The 15,762-nt window shown below is 39.9% G+C and overlaps 1 pseudogene; it reads left to right on the top strand.

The window, feature by feature from the left end:
- Positions 1-9,300: 9,300 nt before the first annotated feature.
- On the top strand, positions 9,301-12,168 carry LOC117594239 (annotated as a pseudogene).
- The last annotated feature ends 3,594 nt before the right edge of the window (positions 12,169-15,762 follow it).

Genomic DNA, 15,762 nt, shown 5'->3' with positions numbered 1-15,762 from the left:
CTGCAAACTATAGGTCCCACATTCAAATCTCCTCACACCCAAAACAAATTATGCATTAGGAACTCCCGGTCTATAACCTTCAGCATCTACGTTATAGTAAGCCTAAAATAAAACCGTTTACAGGTGCATTGTGACTGTTGCTGGTGGGTTTTCAAAGTACGCATCTGTGCATGATTTTTGGGTCAGGATAGACAAAAACTTGGCTGGCTACAACATTCAGTAGCTACGTTATAGGAAGCCTATCCTAAAACTGTTTACAGTTATAGAGTAGTGAGACTATTCCTTGTGGATTTTCAAAAGTACACATCTGTGCATGCTCTTGGGGGTAATATAGGATAGATTAAAATCACTTGGGCAGTAAAAGAGTAGGGTTTCCGTGATTCTCTCATTTTTTCACTTGACAAAAAAAGCAAGTTATTGTCACCTATATTGATAGTTATTGTATCAATGTCATTCACGAATGTAAGAAAAACTAATGATTTTGTGCTGTGGAATAAAATAGCTTTGGCAGGGAAAAGTTAATCTCAAGTTAAGTTAAAAAGGATTATTTGTCATTTGCAATAACAAGTTACAGCAATGAAATGCTTGGTTTCCCTACACCCGAAGTTAAAAGTAACAGTAATTATAATTTTAAAAAAAAGATAACACAATCAGTAATAACACTATACAAAAACACACATTAATAATAACTATACAACTATACAACTGTAGTGCAATGTAAAAGTGACAAGTGCATGATATAAGTGGCAGATGAGCATAATATAAAGTGACAGGTGTGCATGGACTATGGATGGAAGGGAAGAGGGGTTCCTGAGTTGAGCAGCCTTACAGCCTGTGGAAAGAAGCTTTCCCATAGCCTGTTGATTTTGGACTGAATACTCCTTTACCTTCTGCCTGACGGCAGCTTGGTAAACAGTCCGTGGCATGGGTGGCTGGGATCTGTAATGATCCGTTTGCTCCTCCTCCTACACCTCTCTGTGTAGAGATCTTGCAGGGATGGCAGGTCAAACCTTGTGATGCTCTCTGCTGTTTTAATCACCCTCTGAAGTGCTTTGCGGTCGAGGGCGGTGCAGCTGCCATACTAGGCGGTGACACAGCCAGTCAGGATACTCTCGATAGCGCATCTGTAGAAGTTGGTGAGTATCCTTGAATCCATGACAGAGTAGGAAAAAGAGCCGTTTCCTGGCCTCCTTCACCATGACGTTAGAGTGATGAGACCAGGTCAAATCATCACTGATGTTGACCCCAAGGAGCCTGATGTTGAGAAATCTCTACTGCAGACCCATTGATGTGTATGGGGGCATGGTCTCCCTGCAACTGCTTCCTGTGATCAACAATCATCTTTTTTGTTTTGCAGATATTGAGCTAGAGGTTGTTTTCCTGACACCACGAAGTCAGTGACCTTATTAAATCTCTATAGGCTGAGTCGTCGTTGTCAGAGATAAGGCCTATGATGGTGGTGTCGTCAGCAAATTTAACGATGGTGTTGGAGACGTGAGTTGCCAGGGAGTCGTGGGTGAAGAGAGAGTACAGGAGCGGGCTCAACTCACAGTCCTGGGGGGAACCAGTACTGAGAGTCAGTCAGGAGGAGGTGGCGTTGCCTATCTGCACCACCTGGGGTCTGCCCGTCAGGAAGTTCAGGATCTATCTGCACATCTGGGGTTGAGACCCAGATCCCTGAGCTTAACCACCTGCTTGTGGGGCCCAATGGTGTTGAAGGCTGAACTATAGTCAGTGAACAGCATTTTCACGTGTTTCTTTTGTCACAAACATTCCTCTACGCATATGTGAGATATGGATTGCCAGAGATTGGACAGGATTTACATTTATGCTTTTACTTTTGGTCTATATACATATTGCACGCTTTCATTGGGATTCAGAAAGAACAAAACAACTTATATAGCACAAAGGAAAGTAAACAATGTAAACAAAGGAAAGGTGAACATAGGAAGCACATCTGTACATTCAGAGTGGTTTGGGGTCCTGACGTTCCAGGCTGTCGGGCCAAAGATACTCACCTACATCACAGCGGATATCATCTCTTACGATGCAGCGAGGAAATCATCTTTTTGAGCCTCTGCAGGCGTCAGCTGTGATGTCCTCACATGCTGCATTCATGGCAGCCATTTGACTATGAGGCTGTACCACGGTATTGTGCTCTGTTTAGATATCCTTGTCCATTAAAGGTTCGTTAGATGCACCTCTCAGCTATTTTACAGTTTTTCTCCATTGGTTTGGCTCATTTCTTGAAACAGAAATTCTATTCTCAAAACTCTAAGATCATTTGGCAAAGCAGTCTTACAGTTCAGCACAACACTATAGCTCATTTGCAAAAGCTCATCTCTCTCCCAAAACAGTTCACACGTGTCAAAACTAAATATCCCTCATGTCCACCTTTCAGTCTTAGCCCAGTCCTTCATTGACAATGGTTACTGTACTGTTTTTTGTCTAGCTAACAGAATACAATTGTGTTTAAAACTGAAAAAAAGAAATAGGATTTTAGGGTAAGCGTAGCCTCCAAGGTTTGACATCATTGCACATTGCACTCATACTGCCAAGGAAATTGTAACCATTATCATTCACACGCATGAAGTAACTTCCATACATCAGAGTTAGACTTACTGAAATGTTACAGTAAAACCCACAGTATTAGATAGATTTACATGGGAGGCACTAATTGCAGCTCTCTGACCCTTTTCTTATTGTATGTTATATTCTTCAAAATAAGGATTATAATGATAATTGCATCATACGGTAAGCTGCAGTTTTTAGGCGAAATGTTGAAGTCAGATATATCAAATACTTTCATACCTGGATTACCTGGATACACAAATCAGGTAAAGTGGGTACTGAAGCCAAAAAAGTTTGGGAATCACTGCTTAATTGTAAAAAGGTTATAATGATGGACAACCAGTAACTGACTTACATGTACATACTGGTACCGCAGCTCTTTCACTCAGAGTTCCTCTCAAATGGTAACCTGTAAATTTGCTTCATTGTCATCTGATGCTTCTTCAATAACCGGTCTATTGTGGAGATGCTTATAGAGAGACATTTTGGAATATGGCATTGTCTTGTAGGATTGCAGCGCAGATCTGTCATGTTACAGATCTCTTGTTCTTGTTGTTCATTGAGAAGTTTTCCTCTGCCACCTGTGCACGGTTGTCGTCCAATCCTAGACATAGAATTCAAAGGACAACACTCCATTTGTAATATATACCTTATGTATTCCTTACAGTATGAGCTACCTATGTAATTGTATTGTTGTTTTACTTAAAGTAAGTTTACCACAATACTAATGCATAACTGCGCAGTGACTGGAATACTACTGTAAACTGTATCATCAATACTGTAGAAAATAAACTATTCCATAGTTTATTTTCTCCAATGTTTTTCTTGTCATTTTTAGTATCATAACATCCCATTGAGGTAAGATATTACTCTAGGCCTATCACACACAAACACACACACACACTAAATGAATAGGCAAATGTGTAAATAAATATATTAATTGCTCTATGCACAGTGTCCTGTCCTATACAACATATAATTCCATCATTGACTGACTACATACCTGTTTTCCCTTCGAAAGGTTTGGCTGATGGAGGAGACTGTAGAGCGAGGCACTCAGTGAGGCACTGTATTAGTCTGCACTCGGTAACCTGCCTCCGCCATTGTGAGACCATGGTTGATGACATAATTGTGGCCCGAATTTCATCCAGGACAGCATGGTGTCTTCGTGCTCTTCAGCCTCTTCCTCCTATTCCACCACCACGCACCCTTACTACTCCTCCTCCTCTTCTTCTTCCTCCTCTTCCTCGAGCAGGCAGTTGCCCTTGTTCATTTACAGTTTTTCCCAATCGATTTGACACATTTCTCCAAACTCAGGTAACTGCTCTCCAGAGATGGGGACAAGTCACACATGGTCAAGTCCAAGCAAGTCTCAAGTCTTAACCATCAAGTCTCGAGTCAAGTCTCAAGTCACAGTTCAGATAAATCAAGCAAGTCAAGTCAAGTCAAGGGTTCACCCCATAGACTGTATATATAATGGACGACGCCCTTTCGCTCTTTTCCATTGGTGAAAAATGAAGCCACCAGTGTCCTGATACGGCGCTGACATCTTGGACTTGCGTCTGCGCAGATAGCGATCTTGGGACCAGTTCTGCGCAGTAGTTATGTGCAGTAGCGAGAAGGAAGTAAAGCCCTAAAGCCGCGAAATCAACGGCCCCACCCCTGTGCCCCGCCCTCACTCTCCCTCGCAGAATGCGCATACTGTAATCAATCGCAAGTCCAAGTACAGTACAACCTTTGCTTGTTAAACCTAGACGATATGTTATAGCCTAACTTACATCATGTTTAACCTTAATTTAGAATAGGCATAATACAAAAATAATTGGTAACTTCTAGCTAACGATCACCTGCTAGCTATTAACATGGCTATTAACGAGGCTTGTTGTCTTTTAGCTAACGTTAGCTAGCCCATTACATTTATTTACTAATTAAATAGCTTATAAATTTAACTTACCGAAAAAAATTCAAAGATCGATTGGAAATGCCAGATCGGTTAGCACAATGTACTGCAGAACAACCCATTATGTCCGTGTGAAATTATAGAAATTTAGAGATTAAATGTAAAGTTCCAATCTTCTCAGTCCTCCGAAGATTCAGTGGCTCCTCGGCTCAGATAGCTGTCAATCACAGTTGTGAATCACGACGTCACACCACCATTTTTAGAGCATTAAATAACTAACTAAAAACAAACTTATTTTAAAAACAAACTCTTGAATTTACATTAGGGTGATACAAACTACAGTAAATGACAGAAACCAGCTTCGGAAAAAATATATTTAAAGGGTAATTTAATTGTTTAGTTGGTCTCGCGTCCCATTGAATAACATGGGGAGGGCGGGGTTTATGACCTATACTGGGACCACTCACCAGGGGGCGATCGAGATGTTTTGGCTTCACTTTTCAGGGCTTGTGCGGCACGCTTGGTTCACCCTAAGCAAGTCAAGTCGAGTCCTTATAAGTTTCAAGTCAAGTCACAGTACTAAAGAGATGAACACACACACACTGTCCTCTGTTTCTGACGTGCGCTCGGTGCGAAGCTCGATTTCAAAATCAAATATTTTTCTCCTCTTGAATCAGCCTAAAGGGGTTGTATTTGCTATAACAACCGCCTCGCTATACCTTATCCCGCTTATTACATGGCTACCTACCAAATAAATCAATAATTTGACACAAAATATTGATTTCAAAAGGAATTTATTGATTTAAAAACGATTGTATTGCTTCCTCTAAAGAAAATAGTCCGTTCCGTCTCTGGTTAGAATACTGCTGCGTCCATAGCAACGCGCAGTTTTTTTTCATGGCAACGGTCTGTTATCAAGAAATAACACGCATTCTGCACTGGAATTCAGCCAATCCATGTAATAAGGGCTAATAATAACAACCTTATAAACTAATTATTGTGACTGAAAAACTGCCTAATATGTAATTACGCTGTAATTATTCTTGTCTGTATGAGTAAAAAAAAAAAATCGAAATGTTTAGGTGCTAAATCACATCGGCGCCTCCATGTTAGCCTGTCATGCAGTAAAGTTAACTGTTATGGTGTAAGCACAATGCTTTTTAGTTTCCACACGCAGTCCACAAACACTTGAAAATGCGCACATTTAATACAGAAATTATAGCCTACGTGTAATAATAAACATGCCCGCTCATTTTAAGATGCCCATCAACATTAAAATTCAGGCTATGCCACTGTTAAATGGCCTTACATCTATTTACCAGACATATTCAGTAATGATAATGGTCACATTTCTAACAAGAAAAAAAAAACATAATATGCAACCAAGGCCAAATTATGACAAACAAAAGATTAATTCATTACATTAGTAAATCGTTATAGATCTTAGTGAAACTGAATATAAAGAGATTACTTTCTTACCTTCCCTTGTGGTTCTTAAAATGACGAATTAAATTTGACGTTGTTGCATATTTTGCATCTGGCAAATCTTTTTTTATTCACACGGTCCAGTTCAAAGTCCTTGTATCCAAACGATACTATAGGAGCTCGACTAACGTTACTGTCTGCCATGTTTGGCGCGGTTTGAATTGTGCAGCGTTAAAGGCACATACGCTGATTAGTGGTGCTGATGTCACAACATATAAAATAATTGTGTTGCTGTTTGTTTATTATAAGTTCAAGTCATTGTCGAGTCTTCCACTTCAAGTCAAGTCAAGTCTCAAGTAACTTGTTCTCAAGTCAAAGTCAAGTCAAGTAATTTTCATACTTTAATCAAGCAAGTCACAAGTCCTGAAAATTGTGACTCGAGTCAGACTCAAGTCAAGTCATGTGACTCGAGTCCCCCACCTCTGCTGCTCTCAAAACAGTTAACACAGCAAACTAAACACACACTTATGTTGGCGAACAGGTTAACATTCACTGCATAATGAAGCACTGCATTTTAGTCTATTAATGCATTTATTTAAAATAAATACTAACATCAAAACTACAAGTGTGTTCTCTGTTTAGTTGATAACAAATTCAGCTGTAGATACACAAATAAATGATTTTAAAAGTTCAGTTGTATTACAATGTGTTTTCGCCCCAAAGAAATAATTATTATGTAAATAAATACATAAGTAAATAAATGAATAAATGTACTGTAATCATTGAATCAATTAACTTTATTGATCCTGCCTCTCAATTAAATCTGGCCAGAGAATTTCATCAACATGACAGCATATATTTTCACGAGTCATACATCGTGGGAAAAAATGCTGTGAATGCTGGATCCATCCTTGACATGCTCGTGCCTCAATTTCTTCACAGGCCTTTTCCATCGCTTGAAGAAGACTTAGTTGGTTGTAAGGGTTGCAATCATATACTTTCCACCTCCAAGAGGAGAACCCCTCAATTGGATTCAAGAAAGGAGAATATGGTGGAAGGAACACCATCCTGAAATGTGAGTGATGCTCAAACCACTCTAACACCAGTGGAATCAAACCACTCTAACACCAGTGGAATCCAACCACTCTCACTCCAGTGGATCAAACCACTCTAACACCAGTGGAATCCAACCACTCTCACACCAGTGGAATCAAACCCCTCTCACAGCAGTGGAATCAAACCACTCTCACACCAGTGGAATCAAACCACTCTCACAGCAGTGGAATCAAACCACTCTAACACCAGTGGAATCAAACCACTCCCACAGCAGTGGAATCAAACCACTCTCACAGTAGTGGAATCCAACCACTCTCACACCAGTGGAATCAAACCACTCTCACAGTAATGGAATCAAACCACTCTCACTCCAGTGGAATTAAACCACTCTCACAGCAGTGGAATCAAACCACTCTCACACCAGTGGAATCAAACCACTCTAACACCAGTGGAATCAAACCACTCTAACACCAGTGGAATCCAACCACTCTCACTCCAGTGGAATTAAACCACTCTCACAGCAGTGGAATCAAACCACTCTCACACCAGTGGAATCAAACCACTCTTACACCAGTGGAATCAAACCACTCTAACACCAGTGGAATCCAACCACTCTCACTCCAGTGGAATCAAACCACTCCCACAGCAGTGGAATCAAACCACTCTCACAGTAGTGGAATCAAACCACTCTAACACCAGTGGAATCAAACCACTCTAACACCAGTGGAATCCAACCACTCACACTCCAGTGGAATCAAACCACTCTCACAGCAGTGGAATCAAACCACTCTCACACCAGTGGAATCAAACCACTCTCACACCAGCGGAATCAAACCACTCTAACAGTGGAATTGGACATTGTCACAAACAACTACATAATTCCGCTTCATTTGCTCCTGATCACCCTGCGGAAAGAGGATTTCAGTGAGCAAGTTTAAAAAACATAGGAGCCTTTCTATGTTGTATGGCCCCAAGACAACATTGTTTGCCACAACACCAGTCGTAGAAATCACGGCACACAGAGTGATGTTGCCTCCTCGTAATGTCCAGGGACATTAACTGTGGCATGATGGCCAATCATATTTCTTCCTCTTCTAATTTTTTTTGAAGATTGAAGCCAGCTTCATCAATATACAGGTACTCATAATGAGTTGCACTACTATCCAACTCCAACATTCTCTAGAGTAAAAAGAACACAAGGTACAATACTGTAAGTTCGTTTTTTACCATGATGGCATTGATTGCAAAGAATATACTACTGTAAAATTTTGCTGAAGTCTGAGCTCCCACTGTGATGCAGCACTGTGCAGAAAGATGCCTGAATCTTTTCACTTAGAGTGGAATAGTATATGGACACATACATAATATCCAGGGCAAAAACTATTTGTGTTTACAGAAAAAGTGCAGAAATAAGCTTGCATGTACTTGAACAAACTGGAATCGCAACTCTTTCACTCTACGGAGTTGGACACTTTGTATACCTACTTCATTCGGATGGCATTTCTCCTTAGAACACAATCAATTGGAAACTGCATTGGTGAATATTGTGGAATAGTTTATTGTCCTTTATTATTCTTTGCTGAATTTCTTTGAGGCGGAGGGTGTTGTTCTAACTACCATGTCAACAATAATTGAAGCCAGTGTGGCTCTGTTTATGTTGGGCTGAACTCTCTGCCCAGCTTCTCTCAGTGAGAGACCAAGATTTATGACTAATAAGGGTGTCTGTGATTTCATTAGAAACATGTCTGTACCCTATCCTTCTACCCCTCCTCCCTCCTCATACACCTTGCCCTCCCCTTCTTCTCTGTCCATGTCTTCTTATATACGTGTCAAATCGAATGGGACAAACTGTAAGACAGATGTGTAAACCATTAGGAAATTTGCACTTCTTGGGTTGTGTGTATTATTAAGTCATAAGATATACATTTGGGGCTGATTGGAAACGAACCATTTCCAACTGAGAATTTAACAAATAACAGAGTTTTGTTTGTTGAGTTTTGAAAATGGTACACAAATGTTTGTGATTTTTGTAAAGATCAATAAAAAGAGCAGCAATTGTTTTTTCCTGATATATTAAAATTTTGGTTGGCTGTATGAACTACTTTGAAAACATCTGAGAATTTTGTGCACAGTGTTTTGAGAAAATGTTGCATGTGATTTGTAATTTGAATGAAATGAAGGAACATTTACAATCTGTTTAGGACAATTACAAAGTGTTCAGATCAAAGTGTTAACTGTTACCTGAGATTGGAGAAATATGTCAAATTGATTGAGAAAAACTGTACTTGGCCAGGTGCCTCCATGTTCAGAAATTGTACTGGTCCTGCATGGTTAAGCTCTTTACATACATGTTTGGCAGCATTCACAGTCATGGACAGCACCTGTCAGGTAACTAAACATACTGTTTGATTGGTCATCTGAGATGTGTGAAACTCCTCCTTCATTGTTCAAGTTTGAATTTCACCTGACTGTCAATTACTGTAATAAATTTATCAAATGTTCCAAGGGATTCATATATGGTATTCAAGGTATTATGTTCTTGATTAATTTTGACAATTAACATTCTAATGTGCATGTGATGACTTATACAATGAAATGACACTGACACGTTTTGGAGCGAACAACCATTAGACTGAGAATCAACAATCAGTTTAGATCAACAAGATCTATTCACTTGAAGATTGTGCTAAATGTAGGCTACCTGTACATAATAATTTGCAAAGATGTACTGAGATATTTGCAATTTGAAGAAATGAATGAGAAATTCAATTCTGTTGTGAAAAATTGCCAAGTGGTTTGGAGGTTTGTCCATGTTGTTTTGAGAATGTAATTTCTGTTTCAAGAAATGACAACAAGTTCAACCATTTTGCATTGAAAGCCTTATTCAATGAAATTCTGCCTTGATGTTTTGGGGGGTCAGACTATTTTTACAGAGCACCAGCATAATCTATTTTGACAAACATGACATGAGTAATTGATAATGTGAGAAATAGCAGAGAAATTTACATAATCAATTATATGCTTGTGCAAAAGCATTTGCAAATTATTCACAACAATGAGAAATTGCCATTATGATGTGCACAATTGACTAGTTGATGTGGAGGTTGAACAAATTGTTTTGAGGATTTACATTTTGATCTAAGAAATGTACCAAAGCGACTGGATAAAACTGTTGAAGAGGGAGGTAAAGTTAGTTTTATGCTGGACATTCAGTGGTTATTCGTTTTCTCTATAGCTAGTGAAGCATTCCATGACTATGAAAATGACTCAGGATAGGATGGACCACAATCCACACCTTTTATTTTTTCAAAATGTTTAATTGTTTTTTGGCCAAAAATAGCTCCCACAAAAAGTGTTGTAATGTTATAAAACATACAAATTCTGAATCGGGGAAGGATGGACTAAAATCCAATGCTTTGGTTTTTTAATGACCTGCGATTTAACGACCTGAATGAGTTCTACTGCAGATTTGAAAGACCAAAGGGCAGTCTTGACAACATACCTTCTCCCTGTGTCACGAAGGCCGACCCTGCCTCAAGTTTTGAGTGGTAAACATGAGAAAGAGCCTATTGCTGAGTTGCCAGGTATCTAACTGCTGTACTCTGTTCACATGTATGTGTGAGTGTCTGTGTACATTTGCATGCAACTCATACTACAAATGTAATCGTATTCCTCCTATTGCCCACAATATCTAACAATTTGGTGGGTTCTGCCAAACGTACTAGTAGTCATGTAACCTTTTATCTTGTTTTCTATGTTGTTTCATGATAAAACGTCTCACTCAAAGAAAATACATTTAGAAGTACAAAGCAGAAAAATAAATAAGCAGATATGCAATTAGTTGGGTTCGTTTTTTAAACACAGCAGCTTGCGAACTTCGACATACCACCGAGACATAACATTTAAACAAAAACACACACACACACACACACACACACAAACACACACACACACACACTGTCAGTTGTTCCCATTCTTTTTAAATAACTTGGGCCTTGTCACACTAGAAGGACCAAAGCCTCCCCTCCTTGTCCTTCTGTCTCTACCAAGGCATTTTAATTCAAAAAATGTATTCACTAATCTGTTGTTATTGTTCACTTGGTGGGACGGTGGAGACAAAATACTAATTGTCCTAATTCATTAGGTGATACAGATAACAATGATAATAAACAAAACATTATCACTTTGTGCTTCCTCTTTGACATTTAATATTTTGAAAACTGTGTACTTGAAAACATAGTTTTTAATATTTATTTGCCTACCAATTCTTTCCAACCTCATTAAATATCCAATCATTCCCCTGCATACTGGAAAGACATGAGGCCCAGTGGTAACACTCCCCCAGTGGAGCTCCCTCCAGTGGCCAGGGTTTGATACCATCCATCCCAACCATTGACCACCCTGTAGACCAAACATCCTGTGATTATCCGCCCACCCCCCCAGATGACGGGGAAGCTGCTGCAGACGTCTCACACCAAGGAGGGGGAGACGGTGCGTCTTGACCAGTGGAACATCCCCTACGAGGTGGACATGTCCAGCGACAACCCCTTCCTCATCCTCCCCCCTCCCCCCTCACCTTCTACCACATCATAAACCACAGCAGCCCCTGACTGTCTCAACCTGTGCCCTTGTAAAGTAGGGTACTACTGTATACTTGCACCAATAGGGAACCAGGTTCAGATACAGTGCCAAACGTGTTGGAATGGTGAGTGTCTGTAAGGGTATACAAGCTTTTGCCATCTATGATATCAAACAAATTCTAATTCACACTCTGCATATCCATGTCTGTGTGTCTGTCTCCCTGTTCAGGTGGGGGATGGACTGATCCAGATCTGGCGGACTTTGAGCTGCTGGTGATCATGAGCGCCACGGTGGAGCCCACCTCCGCCACCTGCCAGGTGCGCACCTCCTACCTCCCCGATGAGATCCTGTGGGGGTACGAGTTCCCCCCCGTGGTATCACTGTCCCCCTCAGGGAAGTATGTGGCCGACTTTGCCTTCTTCGACAAAGTGGCCAAGACCAAGAGCACGCCCCTCTTCCAAACGACCCGCCCACAGGGTTACCAAGGCAGCGGCGGTGGGGGAGGGGGGGGTGGGGTGGAGTCAGTGGACCTGGAGAAGATCCGACTGGAGCAGAGCTACAGGGAGAGAGGGGAGGAGGGGAGGGGGAGGGTCAGAGACAGCAGTCCTCTCAGTGTCCGGATCAGCAATGTCTGAAAACCTGCAAACTGACAGGAGAACTGGGCTCAAATACTGCTTTTAGAGGGGAATTTAGTTCATTTTTAAAAATCTTTCATTGTTTGAGCTTCTCTGGCTTGATGGAACCAATAGAGTCCTGAGTTGACGTGTTCTGTAGATTTGGCAATTCAGGCAGAATAAAGCATGATCAGAAATGGATTTTGAAGTAGTATTTGAAGTAGTATTTGAATCCAGGACTGGCAAACCAAGGACTTCAAGGAGGGTTACTGTTTACTACAAATTTTCAAATGATTAATTAGTCGCTTGTTGTTCATTTGCATGAAAATGTGTATAGAGAGAGATAAGGAGGAATAGGAGACAATGGAGAGGATCTGAATGCTTAGTTTTGTCTCAAATGCCTCTGTATTTGGAACACAGTCTTTCTACTGAAACAGCTTCTCAGTCAAAATGCTGGGCATCTGTCCACACACGTCTACAGTTATCCTTACATAGTCGACATCCGCGGATCTGCGGACAGTGCTCATTTGCATAAATATTTATAAAAATAGAATCGCCATAATCGTCCGATTTCAATAGTATATTATTTGTAGCCACTTTCGTGAAGCATTCCGTGTATAATTTGGGTTGTCCGTGTATAATTTGGGTTGTCTGTGTATTGTTTGGGTTGCTATGGGAACTTTTCACCAGGCAATGACATTGACCATGCATCTTAGAAAGGCTAATGTGTAGACAAGAATAGGGATTACAAGGGTGTACATCACTATATATGATGTTTTGAACCATAATACATAGTTTGTATTATAAATATGATATAAAAATAAATATTTAGTCAACATAGTTATGGGGGTGTTCTTGAGTTTTTGGGAAGAAGTTGGTCATTTTTCAGAGTTTATAAATTATATAAGTCCAAATGTAACTAGCGATCTAGTGCTGCGTCATTACATGCAAAAAGAAGTGCAATACATTCAATCTTATTTATTTCATAGTGTTTTATTTCTAGGTAGAAGAACCAAATATTTTGGGGGTGCCTATATTTTTTACCTTCTATTATTTAATTATTTAATTATTTTCAACCCAATACAGTGTAATTTCATAGTAAAGGCATGAAAGTATGAGGAAATACCATTGACACAATTCTTTATAATGCTTTCAAAAAAAAATCTTTATGCTGAATGGCAGAAATGTTTTCCGAAAAATATTATTTTTGCCTTTCCAATAGATGAAATAGATAAAATGGTGACTCAAAAGTATTTTTTGTATGTGTTTTTATTGAAGCCAAGGGGGTTGTGATTACCAGGATACTTCATAATAGGTTGTATCTGTTACAGAAATGAATCTAGGACCCAAAATGTCCAAGTAGTGAAATCCGGCCGAAATCCCCACCGACTACTTAGGGAACACAACATCTAAAAAAATCAGATTAAAAATAGATTACATTTTACATGCAGCACAAGAACAATTTATTAAATGGAACAGAACACAGGAGTTCCCATTTAAGTCAGGGTCATTGTCGTGCTGGAAAGTCCAAGTGTATCGCATCCGCAGCTTTCGGGCAGAAGAATATACACTCACCTAAAGGATTATTAGGAACACCTGTTCAATTTCTCATTAATGCAATTATCTAATCAACCAATCACATGGCAGTTGCTTCAATGCATTTAGGGGTGTGGTCCTGGTCAAGACAATCTCCTGAACTCCAAACTGAATGTCAGAATGGGAAAGAAAGGTGATTTAAGCAATTTTGAGCGTGGCATGGTTGTTGGTGTCAGGCGGGCCGATCTGAGTATTTCACCATCTGCTCAGTTACTAGGATTTTTACGCACAACCATTTCTAGGGTTTACAAAGAATGGTGTGAAAAGGGAAAAACATCCAGTACTGTGGGTGAAAATGCCTTGTTGATGCTAGAGGTCAGAGGAGAATGGGCCGACTGATTCAAGCTGATAGAAAAGCAACTTTGACTGAAATAACCACTCGTTACAACCAAGGTATACAGCAAAGCATTTGTGAAGCCACAACACGCACAACCTTGCGGTGGATGGGCAACAACAGCAGAAGACCCCACCGGGTATCACTCATCTCCACTACAAGAGGAAAAAGAGGCTACAATTTGAATAAGCTCACCAATATTGGACAGTTGAAGATTGGAAGAATGTTGCCTGGTCTGATGAGTCTTGATTTCTGTTGAGACATTCAGATGGTAGAGTCAGAATTTGGTGTAAACAGAATGAGAACATGGATCCATCATGCCTTGTTACCACTGTGCAGGCCGGTGGTGGTGGTGGTGTAATGGTGTGGGGGATGTTTTCTTGGCACACTTTAGGCCCCTTAGTGCCAATTGGGCATCGTTTAAATGCCACGACCTACCTGAGCATTGTTTCTGACCATGTCCATCCCTTTATGACCACCATGTACCCATCCTCTGATGGCTACTTCCAGCAGGATAATGCACCATGTCACAAAGCTCGAATCATTTCAAATTGGTTTCTTGAACATGACAATGGGTTCACTGTACTGAAATGGCCCCCATAGTCACCAGATCTCAACCTAATAGAGCATCTTTGGGATGTGGTGGAACGGGAGCTTCGTGCCCTGGATGTGCATCCCACAAATCTCCATCAACTGCAAGATGCTATCCTATCAATATGGGCCAACATTTCTAAAGAATGCTTTCAGCACCTTGTTGAATTAATGCCACGTAGAATGAAGGCAGTTCTGAAGGCGAAAGGGGGTCAAACACAGTATTAGTATGGTGTTCCTAATAATCCTTTAGGTGAGTGTATGAGGACAACTGTATGTCAACTCACTACTCTACACTGAATGTCTACTGTGAAATAATTTAATAATTTTGTTCTGCTTTTTTATCATTGGTAATTCAAATGCCTTAAACTGTTAAACAATTGAAAGGCAATTTTTACATGTTTCAATGCATATAAACAAAACAATTAGGCTTGCCTCTAGTAGCATTAAATTAATAAGAGAAAAAAAAATAACACAAAATGACTGCCATGATTTGTCATGATCCTCTAACAACATTCAGTAGTACCAACAGTCCAAATACAGTATATTCATTATTGTAAGCCAAGATAAAAAAAAGGTTGACTGCATTCTCATCTAAAGCCATGACAAAATCCTGACACTCACAGGAATTTCCCTAATATGTACGTTACACATGATACCGTGGTTTTCCAGAGGAATAAATAGAATTGTGTATCCATGTGAGTCATTGGTCATATGTCCCAAACTAAACTCTAGTAGAGCAATACATAGGGTCTGGGGTGTTATTAGAGTTCATTGAACGGTTCTTTGGTGTGATTTGTCACACATTTGGAAAATACTTATCAAAATCTAACAAGGATCTTGCCTGGCAGAATAATATATTTTTGTAAAAAATTTATGGATTATGTCATCTAGATGTATGGTTCTGCTTGGCGAATTATTGGTCATATAGTGCCTATGTTCCTATACTTTAAAATGTAAAGAAAATGATGTATCCTGTTTGTTACTATATTTCCTCTTCCTACATCTAGTCTGTAAAAAGAAAATGAAGAACTGCTTCTTTCAACGTCACAACATTTGAGCTGTACTTCCTTTTCTACGTATAATTTCAGAAA

The sequence above is a fragment of the Esox lucius genome, chromosome 3 (assembly GCF_011004845.1).
Source record: "Esox lucius isolate fEsoLuc1 chromosome 3, fEsoLuc1.pri, whole genome shotgun sequence".
NCBI classification, from domain to species: domain Eukaryota; kingdom Metazoa; phylum Chordata; class Actinopteri; order Esociformes; family Esocidae; genus Esox; species Esox lucius.
Note: the sequence above shows the minus strand (reverse complement) of the source record. Positions and strands in the feature narration are given on the sequence as shown.